This window comes from Amblyraja radiata, chromosome 9 (genome assembly GCF_010909765.2).
Source record: "Amblyraja radiata isolate CabotCenter1 chromosome 9, sAmbRad1.1.pri, whole genome shotgun sequence".
Lineage (NCBI taxonomy): Eukaryota > Metazoa > Chordata > Chondrichthyes > Rajiformes > Rajidae > Amblyraja > Amblyraja radiata.
Window position 1 is genome coordinate 71,021,172 of NC_045964.1, and position 25,164 is coordinate 71,046,335.

The 25,164-nt window shown below is 44.4% G+C and overlaps 1 long non-coding RNA gene across 1 annotated transcript; it reads right to left on the reverse strand.

Annotated features, from left to right (window-relative positions):
* Window positions 1–1,402: 1,402 nt before the first annotated feature.
* Window positions 1,403–23,893, reverse strand: LOC116976611. Its single transcript, XR_004413001.1, has 3 exons — window positions 23,870–23,893; window positions 17,799–17,801; window positions 1,403–1,490 (listed from the first exon to the last, which is right to left on the reverse strand). It is a non-coding gene; the product is annotated as an uncharacterized LOC116976611 (long non-coding RNA).
* Window positions 23,894–25,164: the final 1,271 nt, after the last annotated feature.

Genomic DNA, 25,164 nt, shown 5'->3' on the forward strand with positions numbered 1-25,164 from the left:
GATCACCCTATACTAACACTATCCTACACACACAAGGGACAATTTACATTTATACCAAGCCAATTAACCGACAAACCTGTACGTCTTTGGAGTGTGGGAGGAAACCGAAGATCTTGGAGAAAACCCACGCAGGTCACGGGGAGAATGTACCAACGCCGTACAAACAAGCACCTGTAGTCAGGATCGAACCCGGGTCTCTGGCGTTCTAAGGCATCTTGTCTTATATTCTTGAAAGTGCCTAAATTAAATTACAATTTGAAAAATGTATTCTGTAAATAATGTCTATTGGCCTTGCTCCATTTCAGTTTATTTATGTCTGGAAAAGATGCAATGGTTCAAAGTTTCTGCATCAGCATGGAGATGTTATTTGAATAAAATCAGTTTTGCTATTCTCTATCCTCAAGCAATATTATAAAGTAGATTTCAAGTATCTTAAGTGCTGGTCCGCTTAGATGTGTGTGTTAATTCTCTGGCCCTGTCCCCCTCCCACATGTCCCACATGTCCCACATCTCCCATTCTCACCGCAGATGCAAGACAATGCCAAGGCCGGATGCACTTTTCAAACAAAAAAACTCTCTTGAGGATTGAAGAATTAATTGTGTGCGTATAATTATTAATAATTGTAGCAGGAACGTCATGAAACACAAAAACATGCCACCAACACAGCAGATTCACAACAGCTTCAGATAAGATGAAGCAAATACATTGAATGATAATTGCAGTAGGCCATGTAACCTGTGTCTCCATTCAATACCATTACAGCTCATTCTTTATCTCAAGATGAAATTCCCAACCAATTCTAGAAATTGACAAATATAGGCCCAGAGCATTTGACGGCATTGGGCCTGTCCTCGCTGGGCTTTAGAAAGATGAGGGGTAGGGTTGCCAACTGTCCCGTATTAGCCGGGACATCCCATACATTGGGCTAAATTGGTTTGTCCCATACGGGACTGCCCTTGTCCCGCATTTGACTGCTACTACTCGGATCGAGGGGACTGTCGGGTTGGAGCACCGCATCTGGCCCCGCCTCACCCATCCCGACCTAGTGCAGCAGCAGCTCCTCACCCATGGCCCCGTCAGTTGGAAGCCCGGCCAGCTGTCCGACCATTGGACCTTCGCCTACCGCCGACACCACCACCCCTCCTTCTCATGGTCGATCATCGGTTCATGAGTTGGACGGGGTGCCGGACTTTACGCACAACATCGCGCAGGCCAAATTCCTCAGCTGGCCCGACGGCTGGGCGTTGGGTGCAGTCCAGCAGCCGAGCCAACTCATCATTCGCCCAGCAGCGGCCAAGTCAGTCAACGAATTGCCGTCGGGAATTTGTCCCGTATTTTGACCTTTTGTCCCTTATTTGGGAGTGAGAAAGTTGGCAACCCTAATGAGGGGAGACCTCATTCAAACTTACTTAATAGTGAATGGCTGGGTAGAATGGATGTGGAGAGGATGTGTCCACTAGTGGGAGAGTCCTGGACCAGAGCTCACAGCCTCTGAAGGACGTAATTGAAGGACGTAATTTTAGAAAAGAGATAAGCAGGAATTTCTTTAGTCAGAGCCTGATGAATCTGTGGAATTTATTGCCACAGAAGGCTGTGGAGATCGTCTATGGATATTTTTAAGGCGGAGATTGACAGATTCTTGGGTGCCAGGAGTTATGGGGAAAAGGCAGGAGAGTGGTTTTGAGAGGGAAAGGTAGGTCAGCTAAGATTGAATGGCGGAGGGGACTTGATGGGCTGAATGGCCTAATTCTTCTCATATACCTAATGAACTTATGAACTAAACTGACATCTCCTTCATAAATGTATTCAGTTTCCTGGCCCCCACTGCTTTTTTCTTAGAGAACTACCACAGGTTTGCTTCCTTCAGAAAGAGGACACTTTGCCTTATCTCAATCCCAAATTACGTGCCCTGTAACCTGCAAATGTGACCACTGGCTCTCTAAACCCCTCAGTGAGGAGATCCTGCTCCCTGCCCCCAGGCTGTCAATAACCTTGTCAATGGAACTGGAAGAGAAGTCCTTTCCTGGGACCAGACTAGATACAGAGGGAAGGACTTGAAGTAGAAACCACAAGTATATGTGTGAGGGGTGACCATTTGTCAATACACAATGGCTTGAAGGATTCATTAATATAAAGTCATAGATTTAAACAGCACGGAAACAGACCCTTCGGCCCAACTTATCTATGCTGTTCAATGTGACTTACTCAGAAAAAAAGGATGTACCTTTAGAAAGGAGGAGAAATTTCTGTAGTCAGAGGGTGGTGAATCTGTGGAATTAATTGCCACAGATGGCTGTGGAGGCCAAATCACTGGATGGATTTAAGATAGAGCTCTAGTGGTTAGAGATTGACAGTTTCTTGATTAGTAAGGGTGTCAAAGGTTATGGGGAGAAGGCAGGTGAGGGAAAGATATATCAGCCATGATAGAATGGCAGAGTAGACTTGATGGACCTAATGACATAATTCTGCTCATATGACTGGCAAACTTATGAACTAATCAACTCCTCCCACATCCATTCATGGCTCATATACCTCCTAAGTTTTCCTTATCCATGTACCCACCCAAGTGTCTTTTAAATGTCATAACTGCACCCGCCTCTACTATGAACAGGAGTATATGCAGGTCAATTGAAAGAAAACAATTGTATGTCGATAATGGAGTTTGATTTAGTGTCACTTAAGATAGTGGTGGAATATTAAAGAAATTATTTGACTCTAAGCAAATAATGGAAGAGAGGTCTGTCCCACTATATATATTTTCACAAAGAGGCAGCTGATATGTTCAAGAGCCTGACGCAAGATTCCAAATTGTTTTACATTGTTTTAAAGTATTGGGTCACATACCTACTTCTTTCTGGTGTTTCTTTACTCAGGACATCTCCGTGAAAGAATATGTCTTTCTACAGAAGAAACCTATTAGCGAACTTGGCATGACTTGTGTGACCACAAAGTATGGGGTTTACATTCCTACGATATCACCTTCAACTTCTCTAGTAATATAAATCCTGACTACAAATCCCATTTCTGCTCAGGGAAACCAAAACTACCATTAGCTTACTCCTTATAAAAAATAAAGTGACTCTTACTATGGTGATAAAGGAAAGATTCATAAATTATTTGCAGACCTCACTGGTCAGGTGAACGTTAGTTCAGTTTAGTTTAGTTTAGAGAAACTGCGCGGAAACAGGCCCTTCGGCCCACCGAGTGTGCACCGACCAGCGATCCTCGCACACTAACACTACCCTACAGACACAAGGGACAATTTTACATTTATACCAAGCCAATTAACCTACAAACCTGAAAGTGTGGGAGGAAACCGAAGATCTCGGAGAAAACCCGCACAGGCCACGGGGAGAACGTACAAGCTCTGTACAGACAAGCAGCTGCAGTCAGGATCAAACCCTCTCTGGTGCTGTAAGGCAGCAACTCTCGGGTCTCTGGTGCTGTAAAGCAGCAACTCTACCACTGTACCACCGCGCCACTCTCTGGGTGTCTCTGATGCTCTGGACGAGGTAGAGTAATGCCCCTGTCCCACTTAGGAAACCTGCACGGAAACCTCTGGAGACTTTGCACCCCACCCAAGGTTTCCGTGCGGTTCCCGGAGGTTTTTGTCAGTCTCCCTAATGGTCAAAAGTGGTTTCTGCTTCTTCTATGTTCCGGCGATTATTTCAAAAAATTCAAAACTGGCCGCGACTAAAAATAGGTTGCCGTTTTAAAAATCGGTAATTTTTTAGTCGAAGCCTGTTGCGATGCTAGTTGAAGGTGGTTGCCGGAGGTTGCAGGTGGTTGCCGGAGGTTGCAGGTGGTTGCCGGAGGTTGCAGGTAGTGGAAGGTAAGAAGGCAGGCACCATCTTGAACTAATGAATACAATGTGGATGTAGAATTAAATAACCATATATAACCATATAACCATATAACAATTACAGCACGGAAACAGGCCATCTCGACCCCTCTAGTCCGTGCCAAACACATAATCTCCCCTAGTCCCATATACCTGCGCTCAGACCATAACCCTCCATTCCTTTCCCATCCATATAACTATCCAATTTATTTTTAAATGATAAAAACGAACCTGCCTCCACCACCTTCACTGGAAGCTCATTCCACACAGCTACCACTCTCTGAGTAAAGAAGTTCCCCCTCATGTTACCCCTAAACTTCAGTCCCTTAATTCTCAAGTCATGTCCCCTTGTTTGAATCTTCCCTACTCTCAGTGGGAAAAGCTTTTCCACGTCAACTCTGTCTATCCCTCTCATCATTTTAAAAACCTCTATCAAGTCCCCCCTTAACCTTCTGCGCTCCAAAGAATAAAGCCCTAACTTGTTCAACCTTTCTCTGTAACTTAGTTGCTGAAACCCAGGCAACATTCTAGTAAATCTCCTCTGTACTCTCTCTATTTTGTTGACATCCTTCCTATAATTAGGCGACCAAAATTGTACACCATACTCCAGAATTGGCCTCACCAATGCCTTGTACAATTTTAACATTACATCCCAACTTCTATACTCAATGCTCTGATTTATAAAGGCCAAGAACAAGAAGCACAGATAAATGAGACATGGGCAGTTGAGATAGTTGATCGAGATGATTAGACAGAGCTCACTGACAGGTAGAAAAAGTCATTCTTATAAAATGCATTGCTTTCTATAAAGAATACATTGAATGATCTAAAAAATAGAATGTATGATTATTTTCAATCATATCAATAGTGAATGCAAGTTCCACATTTTTGTGGCTTCTGAAAGTTTGTGTAAATAACCCAAAATCTATGGAACGAGACACTGCATGATGTTTTCAATAAACACTTTTTTAATCTCGTGCAATATAGTGAAGTACAGATTCTATTAGGATATAAAAGATTGTGGTTGTAAAATTACTGCACAGATTTGATTGTTCTGTGAGGATTGCGCTCCATGGATTATTGATCTTGATATTAACTGCTGAGTGAAGTGGATGATACAAATGCTGAAATCCAGTTTAGCAGATAGCATTGTTTGAAGAAGCAATGTTATATAAAACAGAACAGTGCTGTGCAGGTGACAACCACTAAAAGATGAAAAAACAATGCGCAACTTGGCATTCAGATGCCAATGAAGCTGCTCTTTGATGGTGATATTTAATCAAGAAGTGATACTTTTCTTGCAACTACCTTCTATTTGACCTTTGGTTTACTGCAGACTAACAAAAGCACTGATGGCCATTGTGATCCTCATTGACTATCATTCTTCATCCAGCAGTCCTGGTCATTCCACATGGAGAACGGTGGGGAGGTCCTGAGAGGTTGCTGAAGAGGTTGATAGTAAGGAAGTCAGCTGGAAGGATTGACTGGAGGAACTGGGGATGTTCTAAAAGCAAATAAGTTCAAGAGAATGTTAAAATATACACCATGCTGATGGATCTAAGTATGGTAGCTGGGTAGATACTGTTTCTGCAAGTGAGAACTTCAAGGAGCAGGAGCAGGTCTACAAAATGATGGGCAAAATGCAGATGTGGATGTGAGAACATTTTTAGCTAAGTTGTGTTTATTGTCAAATGCAAATGTGTGGTGAGGTACAGGTACAATGACAATCTTGTTTGCAGCAATATCATAGTTACATAGACTGAAACAACACACAAAATAATAGTTTGTGCATAATCCATGCATAAAATATACATTGATTCTTCAAGAGGATGAAAAGAAAAAGACAGCAAAGAAAACAAGCCATAAGTGCAAAACATAATTGGAAACAAGTTCATGATAAGGTCCATTGCTGAAGTATGATTGGGGTTGTCCGAGTCTGTTCAAGAACCTGATTGTTGGAGGAAAGTAGCTGTTTAGTTTATTTTACTTTAGAGCTACAGTGGGAAACAGGACCTTCATCCCACGGAGTCCGCGTCGACCAGCGATCATCCCGCACACGAACACTATCCTACACACTATGGATTATTTACAATTTTTACCGAAGCTAAATTAACCCTCAAATCTCTATGTATTTGGAGTGTGGGAGGAAACCGGAGCGCCCGTGTGGAAAACGCAAGCGGTAACGGGGAGAATGTTCAATCTCCTTACAGACATCACCCCTGTAGTCGGGATCGAACCTGGGTCTCTGGCGCTGTAAGGCAGCAACTCTACCGTTGCCACCGAAACAACTCTACCGCTGCGCCACCGTGCTGCCTCTAAACGTATTCCTGAACCTGGTGGTGTGGTACTTCAAGGTTCTACGTTTCCTTCCCGATGAGAAAATGGCATGGACTGGATGGTGGGGATCCTTGATGCCACCTTCACATAGATGTTCCTGATGGTGGAGAGGGCTGTATCTACGATGGAATGGGCTGCAGTTATAAGCTGGTAACCACTACCTCTGAAGGTAGTAAAAGTAGATCCAAGCAGGGCTATGAAATGGTAATGAGAAAGTAACCACAAATAAAGTAATTTTCAGGGCTATGGAGAAACAGAACTGATTGAATGAATCTACATGGAACTGATGCTGACTGAGTGGGCTGAGAGTGCTGACTCTACACGTTGATTCTTTGATTCAAGCCTTAATAGCTAACTCTATGCAAAGGGTACGTTTATTTTGAGTGTGATCAGCTATGAGCACCATCCCCATTCTGAATAAGTAACTGGGTGACACATAATGATCTAGGGTGGAAATGAAAATTATAAAAAGATTAACTAAGGTATCAACATGGGTTTTTAAAGGTAGAATCATGTAGAAACAAGGAAATGCAGATGCTGATTTACAAAAAAAAGACATACAGTGCTGGAGTAGCTCAGTTAGTCAGGCAGCAACTCTGGAGTACGAGGCTAGATGGCATTTTGGGACAGATCCTTCTTCAGACTGAATGTGGTGGTGGGGAGGGAAGGGGGGAAATAAATCTGCAAGACAGGAGGGGCAGAACAATCCTGTAAGTAATAGGTGGATACAGCTCGCGGGTGGGGGGGAGGGGAGGAGGGTTGATTGACAAATGGTTCAGTAAAGGCCAGAGATGAAATGACAGACAGTGCGAAACAAAAGGATTGAAGAGTCGTGAAATGTGAAGCTAGAGGAAAGGATGTAGGTGGAAGTGGATGGGGAGGGCAGACATAGTTGTGAGTACAGGTGGGGCACAGGGGGGGGGGGGGGAGAGAATGAAAGGGTGGGAGGGTGGGGGAGAAAGTGGGGGGAGAATTCATTGTTCATATGATTGGTTGTCAGCTACCCACATGGAATATGAGGTGCTTATCCTCCAGTTTGTGTGTAGTCTCACTCTGGCAATAGAGGAGGCCCAGTTCAGAGAGGTGAGCACGGGGATGGGAAGAGGAGTTAAAATGGTTCGCAACCGCGAGATCCAGTAGGCCTTGGCTGACTGAGAACAAGCGTTTGGTGAACCAGTCGCTGAGTCTATGCTTGGTCTCACTGACTGGAGGAACAACACCTCAATTCCACTTGGATGACTTTAATGGTATAATGAGTGAATTTTTGACATTTTAGATAACTATCTCACACACACACACACACACACACACACACACACACACACACACGCACGTGCATACACACACACACACACACACCCACACACACACACACACACCACACACACACACACACACACACACACACACACACACACACACACACACACACACACACACGCACGCACGCACGCACGCACACACACACACACACACACACACACACACACACACACACACACACACGCACGTGCATACACACACACACACACACACCCACACACACACACACACACCACACACACACACACACACATACAACCACACACACACACACACACACACACACACACACACACACACACACACACACACACACACACACACACACACACACACACACACAATCACACACACACACACACACACACACACACACACACACACACACACAATCACACACACACACACACACACACACACACGCATGCGCATACACACACACACACACCCACACACACACACACACACCACACACACACACATACAACCACACACACACACACACACACACACACACACACACACACACACACACACACACACACACACACACACACACACACACACTTCTTCCCTCCCTACCCCCCATCTGCTAGGTTCACAATTTGCAACTTCAACCCTTTTGACTTACACCATCTGTAATTTGATCGCTGGCCTTCATCCAACCATCTGCCTATCAGAAGAACCCTCACCTATATCAACCTGTTACTTAGAAACTAGGAAATACAGAAGCTGGTTTATACTAAAGATAGATACACAGTACTGGCGTAACCCAGTGGGGCAGGCAGCATCTCTGGAGAGAAAGGATGGGTACATTTTGTACGGATCTATGAAAAGACACAGAGTGCTGCAGTAACTCAGCTTGAAAGGTAGAATCTCTGGAGAACATGGATCGGTGATGTTTCAGGTCAGGACCTTTCTTCAGAGGAATTAGGGTCCCGACATGAAAAGTCACTGATCCATGTTCTCCAGAGATGCTGCCTGACCCGTTGAGTTACTCCAGCACTCTGTGTCTATCTCAATCTATTATTTGCCAGACTTTGTCCTGTCTCCCCTCTCTTCCAGCTTTCTTCCCTACCACGATAAATCTGAAGAAGGGTCCCAACATGAAACCTCACTGATCCATGTCCTTCAAAGATGCTGCCTGACCCGCTGAGTTATTCCGGCGCTTTGTGCCTTTTAAAAAAGCAGGAGTGTGTGGGAGTGACGTGAGGAGTCCTTATAGTGCTGTGGGAGAAAGTGAAAGAGGTTTCTCCATGAGTCTTGAGCTGGGGTGAAAGCAGAATGCTTCGGGCAAGTTGGCGTGAAAAAAAAGAGAGAGACAGAAGTATTAATGTTTGAATCTGAGCTGGCAGAGGACACAAGACCACTAAACACAAACACATTACTGTGTGGGGATCCTAGCACTAAAGGGCATTTGTTGCTCATGAAGCTGTCTGCATTTGAATGAAGTTGGAGGGTTTCAAGAATTCTGAGTGATTTGATCTCAACCCTGTTCGGTTTATGGGGAGGTTAAAGAGTGATCTCAACTACGGGGGGGGGGGAATTAAACGAACGCTCAAACTAAAAAGCCATTTAAAAAAGAAAAAGGACCAGGTTGGGAAGCTGGCCAAGAGGGTGTGAAGTTCGTTGAATCCCTCAAGCATGTGCAACTGTGGCACAGTAGCAATGTTTCCGAGTTCTCGCAGTTGACAGCAGCGATAAAATGAGCAGAAAATGCGTGCATAAATGCTTCGATTTAGATGCCAGATGACGAGACGCTGTTATGGTGATGGAACAGCGAGTTCGAAACATGTCGACTGACTTGCTCTGTAGCCACCCGTGGAAACAAGGATCCTCGGTCCCTGATTCTGGTCTTGCTGTCAGAATCACCGTTGCCAATGTGGTCCAGCACCAGATCTGTTTGAGTTTACAGGGTCAATCGAAGGGCATCTAATAACATGACCAAGGGGAAGAGTCACCGTTTGCAGGCTGTCTCTATGTAATGTTGAAGCTAGTTTCCATCTCCAACAAAGAACGCTATGAAAAGTAATCACACCGGCATTTGGCCGCACTGGGCCTGTACTCGCTGGAATTTAGAAGGATGATGGGTACCGGGCTTACTGAATAGTAAAAGGCCTGGATAGAGTGGATGTGGAGAGGGTGTTTCCACTCGTGGAAGAGTCTAGGACCAGAGGCCACAGCCTCAGAATAGAAGGATGTTCCTTTAGGAAGGAGATGAGAAGGCGTTTCTTTCGTCAGATGGTGGTAAATCTGTGCAATTTGTGGCCACAGAAGGCTGTGGAGTCCGTCAATGGGTATTTTTAAGGCAGAGCTAGAGTAGATTCTTGATTAGTACGGTGCCTGGGGTTATAACAATTACAGCACGGAAACAGGCCATCTCGGTCCTACAAGTCCATGCCGAACAACTTTTTACCCTTAGTCCCACCTGCCTGCACTCATACCATAACCCTCCATTCCCTTCTCATCATATAACCATATAACCATATAACAATTACAGCACGGAAACAGGCCATCTCGACCCTTCTAGTCCGTGCCGAACACGTATTCTCCCCTAGTCCCATATACCTGCGCTCAGACCATAACCCTCCATTCCTTTCCCATCCATATAACTATCCAATTTATTTTTAAATGATAAAAACGAACCTGCCTCCACCACCTTCACTGGAAGCTCATTCCACACAGCCACCACTCTCTGAGTAAAGAAGTTCCCCCTCATGTTACCCCTAAACTTCTGTCCCTTAATTCTCAAGTCATGTCCCCTTGTTTGAATCTTCCCTACTCTCAGTGGGAAAAGCTTCCCTACTCTCAGTGGGAAAAGCTCGTCAACTCTGTCTATCCCTCTCATCATTTTAAAGACCTCTATCAAGTCCCCCCTTAACCTTCTGCGCTCCAAAGAATAAAGCCCTAACTTGTTCAACCTCTCTCTGTAACTTAGTTGCTGAAACCCAGGCAACATTCTAGTAAATCTCCTCTGTACTCTCTCTATTTTGTTGACATCCTTCCTATAATTAGGCGACCAAAATTGTACCCCATACTCCAGAATTGGCCTCACCAATGCCTTGTACAATTTTAACATGACATCCCAACTTCTATACTCAATGCTCTGATTTATAAAGGCCAGCACACCAAAAGCTTTCTTTACCACCCTATCTACATGAGATTCCACTTTCAGGGAACTGTGCACAGTTATTCCCAGATCCCTCTGTTCACCTGCATTCTTCAATTCCCTACCATTTACCATGTACATCCTATTTTGATTTGTCCTGCCAAGATGTAGCACCTCACACTTATCAGCATTAAACTCCATCTGCCATCTTTCAGTCCACTCTTCCAACTGGCATAAATCTCTCTGTAGACTTTGAAAATCTACTTCATTATCCACAACCCCACCTATCTTAGTATCATCTGCATACTTACTAATCCAATTTACCACACCATCGTCCAGATCATTGATGTACGGTTATGGGGAGAAGGCAAGAGAATGGGGTTGAGAGGGAAAGATAGATTAGCCATGATTGAATGGCATAGTAGACTTGATGGGCCGAATGGGCTAAATCTGACATTGAAGCCTCCAGGGTCACAGTTTCTCCTGTCACATCTCCTTGCAAACAATGTCTGGATGACATATTGCTCAAGTGTTCTTCTTTTCAGGTGAGCATCCATGATATTTGGGCTCCATGCCCACTTAACCCTCCTTGGAAAGGGAAAGTATTCCTCAAAAAAGCATGTTAAAATCATGGGAGACATAGATGAGTTAGGCAGGGCAACTGAACCATCCTCTCACCAACTAGAGAGCACTCCTGACCTCCCATCTACCTCATCGAACTTTCCTTCATTGGACTTTATTGGACTTTATCTTGCACTGAAAGTTATACTCTTCATTTTGTATCTGTACACTGTTAACGGCTTGATTGTAATCATGTGTCATCCTCTTGCCGACTGGACAGCACCCAACAGAGAGCTTGTCAGTGTACCTCGGGACATGTGACAATAATGAACCAAATGGAGGACTAGATAATAGGTGAGGGAGAGTTTAAGATATGTGAGGCGGGACATTTTACACAGAGTGCCTGGAACACATTGCATAGGATGGTGGTGGAGGCAGAAATGACGGTGGTGTTTAAGAGGCTTTTAGATAGGCAATGGATATGCAGGGAATGGAGGGATATGGATCATGTGCAGGCAAACGAGATTAGTTTATCCTAGAATCATATTCAGCACAGACATTGTGGGCAGAAAGGATTATTCTGTGCTGTACTGTTCCATGTTCTATATTCTGCATATAACCCACTCAAGCATCCTTGTTTTGTGTGAATCCTTTGTACAGTAATTTTCCTTGAAGGTACACAGGTGAGCTGCTTAGCATAAAGCGAGAGATGAGATTTGAGATACCGAGGTGAAATTCAGTTCAACATTCCTAATTTAATCAACATGTCACTGAAGAGGAATTTCCTTCTGTGCTGGTCCTTCTCAGTGGCGTGACTTACTTCCTTGTCAGGATCCTTCATGATTGGGGGCAAAGGACAGAACAAGTTACACATAACCCTCTCGGTGACTAGGGCATATTGACTGGTAACATTTGATCAGTTTCACAAAGGCTGTTCTAATCTCAAGCTCTCAACCACATCGTGCAGCATTGAGGGAAAGTTGCAATGTCTGAAAAGCTCTTTTGCATGATATACTGAATTTCACTGTCCGCCAGACAGTCATAGTGTCGGAGTTCTATGCAGCACGGAAACAGGCCCTTTGACCCATCTTGTCAATGCTGACCTACTTGGCATACTAGGCTAATCCCGTTTGCCTGCATTTAGGCCATAGCCTTCTGAAGGCTTCCCATCCATATATCTGAGCAAATGAGTTTTTAAAGTTGTAATTGTGTCCACTTCCATAGCTTCCTTTGGCAGCTCATTACAGATACGGCCTACCCTCTAGTGAACAGGTTGCCCCTGAGGTCCCTCTTAAATCTCTCTCCTCTTACATTAAGCCGACGTGCGCTGGTTTTAGAATCCCACGAGGGCATACCCACGAGGGCTGATGCCAAAGATCCGTTGCAACCGCAAGAAATGCGACACCTGTCACTTCACCTCCCCCCCTCGACTCCATTCAAGGATCCAAGCAGTCGTTCCAGGTGCGACAAAGGTTCACCTGTATCTCCTCCAACCTCATCTACTGCATCCGCTGCTCTAGATGTCAGCTGATTTACATCGGGGAGACTAGCGGAGGTTGGGCGATCGTTTCGCCGAACACCTCCGCTCAGTCCGCAATAACCTACCTGAACTCCCGGTGGCTCAGCACTTCAACTTCCCCTCCCATTCCCAATCCGACCTCTCTGTCATGGGTCTCCTCCATTGCCAGAGTGAGCAACACCGTAAATTGGAGGAACAGCACCTCATATTCCGCCTGGGTTGCTTGCGTCCGGATGGCATGAACGTTGAATTCTCCCAGTTTTGCTAGCCCTTGCTGTCTCCTCCCCTTCCTTAACCCTCGAGCTGTCTCCTCCCATCCCCCCGCCCTCAGGCTCCTCCTCCTCCTCCCTTTTTCCTTCCTTCTCCCCCCCACCCCCCATCAGTCTGAAGAAGGGTTTCGGCCCGAAACGTCGCCTATTTCCTTCGCTCCATAGATGCTGCTGCACCCGCTGAGTTTCTCCAGCATTTTTGTGTACCTCCGGAGGAACTATTTTGAGGAAGGATGGGGAAGTTTTCGCTCTAGTCTTGGCAAATATTTATGCGTCGATATCAAAAATAAATCCCGGGTAGGGTAGTCATTGATGGTTTGCTGTATGAGGGAGCTTTTCTGCCAAAAATGGTTGCTTTGTTTCGTACAGAGAGCAACATGGGCGGCCACGGTGGTGCAGCGGTAGAGTTGCTGCCTTACACCGCTCGCAGCGCCGGAGACCCGGGTTCGATCCCGACTACGGGTGCTGCTTGTCCGGAGTTTGTACATTCTCCCTGTGACTGCGTAGGTTTTCCCTGAGATCTTCTGTTTTCTCGCACACTCCAAAGGCGTACAGGTTCGTAGGTTAATTGCTTGGTATAAATGCAAAATTGTCCCTAGTGTGTGTGGGATAGAGTTAATGTGCGGGGATCGCTGGTCGGTGCAGACTCGGTGGGCCGAAGGGCCATGTTTCCGTGCTGTATCTCTAAACTTTAAACTAAATCATAACAATAACTACACTTCACATTCACTTCTTTGGTAAAGTGTCCGGTATCATACACGTGAAAGATGTTTGCTAAGCACAAGATGTTTTTTATTCATAGTCATAGAGTTATAAAATTATACAGCACAGAAATGAGTCCTTCAGCTCAACGAGTCCACGCCGACCAGTGCCTGACGTACTTGTTTACTTGGCTCAGGTTCCTCCAAGATTTCTCCCTTTACTGGAAAATCCCCAATCCACTTTTAAAAGCACCTGTCTAATATCACCAAAGCTGGCCTTGCCCCAGGAGAAATTAATAACTTATTGTACATTTATTGCTGTTGCCGTTGTGTCTTGCGTGCCTGTAAAGCAACGACAAGTAACAATTTCATTGTTCCGATTCACATGACTAATGAACACTATTGACTCTTGACTTGAACCCCTCAGTCTTCCCTCCCTCCCTCCCTCCCTGCCATGTTGCTGTCCACTGAACTTGCTCCCTTTAACCTGCCTCATCCTTCTCATTTGTCTCACTCCTGCACCCGCCACTGACAGGCAACTTTAAATCCTCCTGAGTTGAGGGGCGGGTGGAGGGGGGGAGGTAGGTGTCAGAAAGTATTCATGGGGACACCAGTAAAGCTCTGGTAAGGAGTGCTTTAAGTGTATCGACCAAAACCAATAGCACTGTTGAATTCCATGGTTATTATTTCAGTCATGGTGACAACGGCAAACATGAAGGTGGTATTAGCAGATAATACTGAAGAGACGGCACAGAGGTGCACCGGTAGAGTTGCTGCCTTAGAAACATAGAAACATAGAAAATAGGTGCAGGAGGAGACCATTCGGCCCTTCGAGCCAGCACCGCCATTCATTGTGATCATTGGCTGATCGTCCCCTATCAATAACCCGTGCCTGCCTTCTCACCATATCCCTTGACACCACTAGCCCCTAGAGCTCTATCTAACTCTCTCTTAAATCCTTTCAGTGACTTGGCCTCCACTGCCCTCTGTGGAAGGGAATTCCATAAATTCACATCTCAATGGGTGAAAAATGGCCTCCCCTTTATTCTAAGACTGTCGCCCCTGGTTCTGGACGCCCAACATTGGGAACATTTTTCCTGCATCTAGCTTGCCCAGTCCTTTTATAATTTTATATGTTTCTAGAAGATACCCCCTCATCCTTCTAAACTCCTTACAGCGCCAGAGACCCGGGTTCGATCCTGACGATGGGTGCTGTCTGTATGGAGTTTGTACGCTCTCTCTGTGACCGGGTGGGTTTTTCTCCAGGTGCTACAGTGTCCTCCCACACTCCAAAGTCGTACAGGTTTGCAGGTTAATTGGCTTAGGTAAAAATTGTAAATTGTCCATATTGTGTAAGATAATATTGGCATGCGGAGTGATCGCTGGTCGGCGCTGATGGTGGGCCAAAGGGCCTGTTTCCATGTTGTATCCCCAAAATAAATTAATGAGATGCACGGGGAAACATTTTTTACAGAGAGCACGGTTGGTGCCTGGAAAATACTGCTGGCATGGTGGTTGAAGCTGATAAGATAGTGCCATTTGTTGTATTTCATATGTAATTGTTGCGCCTCATGTGAGCTGTTATGTTGTCTGTTTATGATGTCTTGTTTATTCTTCTGTACAGCACTTTGGTCAACATTGGTTGTTTTAAAGTGCTTAACAAATAAATTTGGATTGGATTGGATTGGATTTAAATGGCTATTGGATGGGCACATACACTGTAGATATGCAGGGAATGGATTGATATGGATTATGTGCAGACAGTTAAGAATTGGACTTGGCATCATATTCAGCACAGACATTGTGGGCTGAAGAGTCCACAACTACATGGTTCTCTGTTCTGTAAAAGTGTTCCTTTGCCTATTCATATCATGAATAGTGGGATCAAGGGATATGGGGATGTTAGCAGGCACGGGTTATTGATTGGGGACGATCAGCCATGACCACAATGAATGGCGGTGTTGGCTCGCAGGGCCGAATGGCCTCCTCCTGCCCCTATTTTCTATGTGGCGGTGAGGAATATTTCAGTGGCAGGCTAAAATTGGTAGCTGACTTTCTAACTCCCACTTACTTTGTCCTGAGTGGAAGAAGCAGGCAGTCCATCAGAGATTCTGTTCATTGTGCAATGGCCTCTGAATGCCACGGATCATTTGTCAAGTTCAGACAGTGCTGATGACACCATCAATTCAGCTGAATTATATCGGACTTTCATAGTTGCTGGGTACTTGTCCGAGTTGATCAAGAAAAGCTGGTTAGCTCTGCTGCCCACGAGCCTCACCATCACCTCAAAGCTACATCTCTTGTTAAACAATGACCTGACAATAAACTAAACTAAACTAAACTAAACTAAAATTAAATTTAACTAAGTTATTCTGTGTGAACAAATGAACCACTCGGGTATCGAACTTTTAACCCAGTTGTGCCTTCGGGGCACAAAGGTGGGCAGGCAAGGAGAGGATGTTGGTTGCTGATCGACTAAGGAAGACCATGGCTTGAGGCCCGCAGCAGACTGGGACTTGCCTGAATCGGGCACCGCTCATAACAACTGGAACATGGACTGGACTTGGAGAAGGTGCCAAATCATGGCGCCTCTTGCGTGCGGGCTCAGTAGACTATTTCTGTACAATTGCTAATCGGGGATGCGCTTATTTGTCATCAAGCTGGATAGGGTGCAGAAAAGATTTACATGGATATTGCCAGGACTCGAGGGCTCGATCTATAGGGAGAGGTTGAGCAGGCTGGGACACTATTCCTTGGAGCGCAGGACGATGAGGGGTGATCTTATAGAGGTGTATCAAATCATGAGAGGAATAGATCGGGTGGACACACAGAGTCTCTTGCCCAGCATAGGGGAACCGAGAACCAGAGGACATAGGTTTAAGGTGAGGGAAGAAGAGATATAATAGGAACCTGAGGGGTAACATTTTCACACCAAAGGTAGTGGGTATATGAAACAAGTTGCTGGAAGAGGTAGTTGAGGCAGGTACTATCGCAATGGGGTTTTTTTTGGGGGGGGGGGGGGTTTTGGGGTTTTTTTATTAGAAGTACGGTAAGTTACAATAATACACAACACATATGTCTTAATACATTTTTTGTACCGCTTCATTTTTTGAGCTTTAAAAAAAAGATAGAAGTAAAGGAAGTAAGGAAAGTGCGCAAGAGTCGTGAAGGTGCAGGAGAGTGTTGAGAAAAGAAAGCCCCTTAGAAAAGAAGTTAGAGAAGGAAGTAAAGAAAGAAGGTAGACCCTAGGAAAGAAGGAAAAAGAAAGGAGAAACAATCGCTCTATTATAACATTAAACTCCGCAGAAAGGGGACTACCAACCAAGTCTGTTTTTGTTGTTTTGTTTTTTTTACCCCCCGTTGCCAGATCCTGGCACCATTTATTTATTTATCTATTTATTTATTTTGTAAATTACTATTGCACCTTATGCTTGTAATAGTTCCAAAAACGTAGACCACGTCTTTTGGAAGTGGTCTGCTTTGCCTGCTAAGAGGAATCTCATCTCTTCCAGATGTAGTGTTTCAAACATATTTGATATCCACATTTTTATTGTTGGTGTAGGCGCATTTTTCCAGAATTTAAGTATGAGCTTTTTCCCGTTATTAGCCCGTACTATCGCAATGTTTAAGAAAGATTTTGATAGTTAATGGATAGGACAGGTTTGGGGGGGATATAAGCCAAATGCAGGCAGGTGGGTATTGTAGGTGTTGGGTCAAAGGTCCTTTTTCCACGCTGTAAGACTCTATGACTATAATATTGGATTGTACTGTTTGAAAGAAAACAATTTCACTGTTCTTTTGCTAAAGGGCCTGTTTCCTTGCTGAAAGATTCTATGACCCTATCATACTCGACTGGACTTTTGTAAGAAAATAATTTCACTATGCATTTGAACGCCACACATCTGATAATAACGCATTGAACCATTTAACCATTTACGTAGAAACATAGAAATATAGAAATAGGTGCAGGAGGAGGCCATTTGGCCCTTAGAGCCAGCACCGCCATTCATTGTGATCATGGCTGATCATCCACAATCAGTAACCCGTGCCTGCCTTCCCCCCATCTCCCTTGATTCCACTAGCCCCTAGAGCTCAATCTAACTATTTTTTAAATGCATCCAGTGAATTGGCCTCCACTGCCTTCTGTGGCAGAGAATTCCACAAATTCACAACTCTCTGGGTGAAAAAACTTTTTCTCATCTCCGTTTTAAATGGCCTCCCCTTTATTCTTAGACTGTGGCCCCTGGTTCTGGACTCGCCCAACATTGGGAACATTTTCCCTGCATTTAACTTGTCCAGTCCTTTTATAATTTGATATAAAAGGACTTATTCCCTCACAAGTTTAATAATAAAGTAATTTGGAATATATGTAACCACTAATTTCATGACCTTGATTGATAAATAACAGCATGGAAACAGGCTCTTTGGTTCATCAGGTCCACGCTGACCATCGATCACCAACTCAATGGTCAATGGTGCTTTATTTGCTGTATGCAAGCACACAGTGCAATTCTTTTTTTGCATACAGTTCCGTAAAGTGTTGCCACACCAAAGCACAATCCCCAATTATCATGCAAGAGGCATCAAGATTTGGTGCCATTCCAAAGTTCAGTCCAGTCCACGCTCGAGGTCTTATGGAGCGGAGACCGATCCAGCCAAGCCCCAGGCTGCTGCAAGGCCTCCAATCTTCGCCTTGATCCAAATCGTCCATCGAACTGACGTTCTTCTCCTCGCCTGGCCATCTATATGCTGCGGGAGGTAGCAGGAGGTAAGACCCCGATTCACTCTTCTTCCGGCCTTGCTCCTCGCATCCGTCATTGCCGGCTCCCTCCTCTCCGCTCTCTGGTCATCGGGAGACGAGCAGTGGTCGGCTTGGAGGCTTCACCCCCACAGGCTGCAGCCCACTGGTCTTCCATGCATGCAGTAACTCACAACACTTCTATGTTAATCCACTTTCGTATCCACTCCCAACACTGGGGATAAGTTACAGAGGCCCATTAAACTGCAAACCCACACATCTGTAAGTGTAGGAGGAAATTGGAACACCCTAAAGGAATCTCATGTGGTCACAGGTTGGGTGTGCAAACTCCACACACAGACACAAGCCGAGCTCAGGATTGAACCCAGATACTTGGCACCAAACGGCAGCTGCTCCACCACCTCTGCCGATGTGCCACTCTTTATAATCTAAGGTTAGGCAATTTTAGGTGCGTATATCTTAAGGCTGGATTATTTCATTATTTGTAGTTCAACTTTATTCTGAGCCTGATCTGGTAGGATATGAGTATCTTATCTGAGCACTGGTCCGAATCAGTTTAACACGCGTTAAGAAATTATTAATGTAGACATCTGAAAGCCTCAGCACCACAGGTCAGACAATTCAGAGATAAAATTATCTTGCCCAGGACCGAGGCAGGGGGAGGGGAAGGACTGATGATTTCTGGCTGATCAGGAACTGTAGCGGGGTTGGCAACCCAGAAAATGACCACCAGTGGTTGGAGGTTGAGGACATTGGTTGGTGCATAAAGAGTTCAGAAGGCTGCTTGGGTGGAGGACAGTGGGTGAGATGTACACAAGATTTCAGCCAACGTCAGGGTCATTGTTGGGGGAGTGGTTGGGACAGAGATCAATGGTCGCATCTTGGGTCGGGATCTCAGGGAAACTGGTCGGAGTCTATGGGTGAAGTAGACCAGCACCTGGGCCTTGTGTCAAGAGAGGGCGGTGTAGGGAAACACAGCACGTGGGATTAAATCCTCCAAGAAGTGGAACTCTTGGACAAGTTTCAGAGGCCACCTTCTCTAGGAAAGAACTGCAGATGCTGGTTTAAATCGAAGATAGACACAAAATGCTGGAGTAACTCAGCGGGATAGGCAGCATCTCTGAAGAGAAGGAATGGGTGACATTCTCCATATCTTTAATCTGGTTTGGTGAAAATTATGCATTTTTGCCATAGGTTTAAGGTGAAGTGGAAAAGATTTAATAGGAATCTGAGGGGTAACTTTTTCACACCAAGGGTGGTTGGTGTATGGAACGTGCTGCCAGAGGCAGTATTTGGGTCAGGGACTATCCCAACATTTAAGAAACAGTGCAACATGGATAGGACTGGTTTGGAGGGATATGGGCGAAACACAGGCAGATGGGACTAGCGTAGCTGCGACATGTTGGCCGATGTGGGCAAGTTGGGCCAAAGGGCCTGTTTCCATGCTGTACAACTCCATGGCTATTTAATGTTCTTGTTGTCTTGAAATGTGGTTGAATTGCACTGTTTACTTCAATGCAACAGCAGTGAAAATAGACTTACTGTGAAGTGAAAACCGATAACACCCAATTTGAGGTCACTTTACATCATTCTGCAAATTCCAGCAAGGACTTGTGGCAGCGTGTGTTAAGGGGGTCAAGTGCAGGATCAATTTGAAAAGATTTTGGTGGGTCCTTACTGAAGAAGTTCATGGCTACAAAGTAAGTGTGGCAGGTTGTCCAGGTGAGGTTGACCTTGATGTCTCTGGAGTCCCCAGTGGCGGTTTTCCAAGGGACAACTCAGTCTAATTTCCACCCCCAGGCTGATAAATGGAGAAGAACGTAAATTGCAGTGCATCTGGTAAAGAAAAATACAAGGAAGTGCCGGGAGTGATCTCCAAGCTGATATGAAATTGTCCAAAAATAGCTGTTATCACATTTCATCTATGGTACGTCTACTTTCACTTATGTAGCATTGAAGTAAACAGTATTATTCCATCCTCTTTCAAGGCAAGAGTATTTATACAGCACATTAAATTTGCTAAAATAATACTTCATTGGAGCAACATCAAACAAAATTTGTCAGCAAATTGCAGAGAGAGATATTAGGGTTAGATTATCGAAAACTCAGGCCAAGAGGTGGTTTTAAAGGATGTCTTAAAGGAGGAAGGAAAACAAAAACAGAGAGGCACTGTGGCTTAGGGAGGCTATTTGGAGGTTGTTAGTAATGGTGCTATAAACATCAGAGATGATCAAGAGGGCAAAACTCAGGGACCGCACATATCCACAGTTTGGAGAGACATTGTGGGCTGAGGAGACATAAGGGAAGGCTTCCCTGTTCATTCACGGTACATTACCATGAGAACTCGAAATCTATTGAGAAGATAGAGGCACATTTGTAATTGTAATGTATGTTCCATATCCATTATAATTTTTTTTTTTATTCTGATCCTTTCATACATAAAACTGTGGGAGTGCCTGTTCAATTGCTCTAAACATGTAATTAAGTTGATCATGGAAGATGAGGAATTTTGCTGCTAATATTTGTCGGTGTACCTGAAACAACAGCAACCTTCTGATTGCATTTAATCAGGTAACTATTGTAAAGTGCTGCAATTTCTTCAATGGCAGCAGAATCTTGGGAGCCTAACAGTATGAGTACTGTTATTAAAACCTAACAATATGAACCTTGTAATCTTAAGTGATTCCAATTGGGATTTTAAAATGCCCATAATGCACACTTTGGTTTTGCTTAAAATTAAGTCCGGGCATTTCATAACCTCTCAGAAGGGTAATTGTATTGATTACACAGCCCGTTTGACGAGAGAGTATTAGCGGGATGAGACAGAGGGCTTTTATGATACAACGTTGAAAATTTAAAGTGATTATGAGAAAGCAACCAAAGCCGTTCCAAATTTATACTAGGCACATCTTGAAGGCTGCAGAGTTCACCAAGAGGTCATTACACATTAAATATGTGAACATTTGAGTTATTGTCCCACAGTCAGCCTGCTCCACTACTTTCATTCCACCTTCAGCGAGCTGCAATCAATACCACACAATTTTCTAACTAAGCTTTTTCAATAGGTTCTTTGTGGACGGACAAATGTCATAAAGAAACAGTGCATTATGGTAATTAGCCAGCTGGCGCTGTGCGGCCCTATATTTTTCTATATATTGTTTTGCTGTTACATAAGCTGTTTCAAGATTAACAGAATTTTGTGCACAAGGGTCTTGTTAAAAATCACTGAAAACAGTCTATCAGCCAGCCACACCGATATAAAAATTGCTTGTTTTTCTTGGTTCTCGGCTTTGAAACAAAGCCAGAGACCGCCATTTGATTAGCAGAATTTCCTTGGCAAGATTCAGCGGGGGGAATATATTCTGGATATTGCCCCACTGTCCAAAATGCACAGAAGTGGGAGACTCGATTTTACTCAAAAAATGTCTGGCAGGCTGGAGGGGACGTGGAGCGATTCTGCTGGACTCTCTACTGGTGACCTTAGTTTAGTTTAGTTTACACATACAGCGCGTAAACAGGCCCTTCGGCCCACCGAGACCATGCCAACCAGCGATCCCGCGCACCACTATTATCCCACACACGCTGGGGTAAATTTACATTTTTACCCGGCCAATTAGCCTACAAGCCGGTAATTCTTTGGAGTGTGGGAGGAAATTTGAAGCACCTGGAGAAAACCTATGCTAGTCACGGGGAAAACGTACAAACTCCGTACAGACAGCACCCATAGTCAGGATCGAACCTGGGTCTCTGGCGCTGTAAGGCAGCAACTATACTGCCGCGCCACCGTGCCGCCCGACTTCTGATGTCGATCTGGCTAGAGTATCTGAGGTCCAAGGTATATCAACTTCATTTCGGTGATGCTGGCAGCTGCCCATATATTGTCTTGGGCACCTGCCAAACATGGGAGGGTCATAAACACAATGCTGGCAGTCAACCACTTAGCTATGGCTTGAGGTTTATTTTGCCTGCAGTGCAATCCACTTACCTTATAACTGCGCCAGATGCAAAACGTTTTGTGGCAGTCCCAGATCTGAGATTCCTAATGTACATTGATTAAAGTTCTGCTACATCCAACACATAAGGGTCCGGTGCCTGGCAGGGATCAGAGAACAGTGCAGTCTGAGGAAGGATCTCAACCTGAAACGTTACCTATCCATGGTCTCCAGAGATGCTGCATGACCCGCAGAGTTACTCCAGCACTTTGTGTCCTATTCTTCAGCGGTGAAGGGCTCAACCTCTCTGACTCCTCAGGTCACTCTGAGATAAGGCAGTGTGACTGTCAAAAAGGGCCACACTTGCAAACTTCTACCTTGAGTGGGAGAGAGAGGCTCTTCCTAAACGTTTAATGGGCATCCATCAAAAGCCCATTGCATTGATGGGTGTATGGAACGAGCTGTCAGAGGAGGTAGTTGAGGCAGGGACTATCCCAACGTTTATGAAACAGCTAGACGGGTACATGGATAGGACAGGTTTGGAGGATATGGGCCAAACGTGAGCAGGCGGGACGAGTGTAGATGGGACATGTTGGCCGGTGTGGGCAAGTTTCCACGCTGTATGACTCAATGACCAAGAGCATCACTATGCCATGTGATAATAACAGCATCATTGAACCCTTGAATCACTGAGAGGGAAAATAGTCAGTATAAAAAAGTGAATGTGTGAGGTGAGACAGGGGCTGGTAAAGAAGCCCTCATTACTTTCCGCTGCAACAATCCTTCCTCGGTCGCAGCTGCAGATCAACTACACTGGTGTCTGGCAGGCAGGGGCAGATATTTTTAGAACCAATACACTCCTATGAGCAACATAGTGTTGGCAGCTATGCTCAACTCCGGTGACTGTCGAAAACAGGCCACACTAGGAAACGTGTACCTGAGTGGAAGAGAGAGGCTTTTCCTAAAATTTTAATGGCCTTCCATCAGAAGAGCATCTCTATGCCACACATAAGTTTAGTTTAGTTTATTATTGTCCCATATACCGAGGTACAGTGAGAAGCATTTTTGTTACGAAATATCCAGTCAGTGAAAAGACTGTATATGATTACAATCAAGTCCTCTACAGTGTACAGATACAGGACAAAGGGAATAACGTTTAGTGCAAGGTAAAGTCCAGTGAGGTCCAATTAAAGATAGTCCGAGGATCTCCTATGAGGTAGATGGTAAGTCAGGGCTGCTCTTTAGCTAGTGATAGAATGGTGCAGTTGCCTGACAACAGCTGGGAAGAATCTGTCTCTGAATCTGGAGGTGTGCATTTTCACACTTCTGTTCCTCTTGCCTGATGGGAGAGGGGAGAAGAGGGAGTGACTGGTCCTTGATGATGCTGGTGGCCTTGCCGAAACAGCGTGAGGTGTAAATGGAGTCAATGGAAGTGAGGTTGGGTTGCGTGATGGTCCTTGTGTGATTACACTGTAAAGTCTGAAGTATTTAATGCAGAATTAAGGGAGACAATAGACAATAAACAATAGGTGCAGGAGTAGGCCATTCGGCCCTTCGAGCCAGCACCGCCATTCAATGTGATCATGGCTGATCATCCCCAATCAGTACCCCGTTCCTGCCTTCTCCCCATATCCCCTGACTCTGCTATTTTTAAGAGCCCTATCTAGCTCTCTCTTGAAAGCATCCAGAGAACCTGTCTCCACCGCCCTAAGATGCCTTTAAGTTTAAATCAGTGGTTAATAAAATCCTTCTGTAGAAGGGCCCCCCTACATTTACTGAAATGCACTTTCAGTCCTATTTTCAAACAGACAAGATGGAAATGATCTGACACCAATATTGATGAAAGAACACGGAAATACTCCCTGATATCCCGATCAACTGATGCGTCCCCTCGATTACCAGCAAAAAAACATTACAGCTGCCCTTGCAACTTATCGTGTAATTATTCAAATCAGCATTAAGGATGAGGTTAAATCAAACCCCTTTATACTCACTCTGGTGCGAATGGAAGACCACATATCAATATAGATCAGAGGAGATTTTCCTTGTGGTCTGACCGATAGTTATATCTCGCTCAATGGAGAATGGATTATTTTTGGAATATCGGAAGGTAACCCTGAACTAAACGTGTTTCAGAAGAATTTACTCAATTGCGGGCTAATAATGGGAAAAAAGCTCATACTTAAATTCTGGAAAAATGCGCCTTCACCAACAATAAAAATGTGGATTACATCTGGAAGAGATGAGATTCCTCTTAGCAGGCAAAGCAGACCATTTCCAAAAGACGTGGTCTACGTTTTTGGAACTATTATAAGCATAAGGTGCACTAGTAATTAAAAATAAATAAATAAATAAATAAATAAATAAATAAAAGGTACCAGGATCTGGTAACGGGATGTAAAAACAAAAACAAAAAACAAAACAACAAAATAACAAAAACAGACTTGGTTGGTAGTCCCCTTTCTGCGGAGTTTAATGTTATAATAGAGCGATTGTTTCTCCTTTCTTTTTCCTTCTTTTCTAGGGTCTACTTTCTTTCTTTACTTCCTTCTCTAACTTCTTTTCTAACGGGCTTTCTTTTCTCAACACTCTCCTGCACCTTCACGACTCTTGCGCACTTTCTTTACTTTCTTTACTTCTATCTTTTTCTTAAAGCTCAAAAAATGAAGCGGTACAAAAAATGTATTAAGACATATGTGTTGTGTAGTATTGTAATTTACCGTACTTCTAATAAAAAATAAAAAATAAAAAAATAAAAATAAAAAATATCTCGCTCAACATCACTGAAGCAGATTATCTTATCATTATCGTA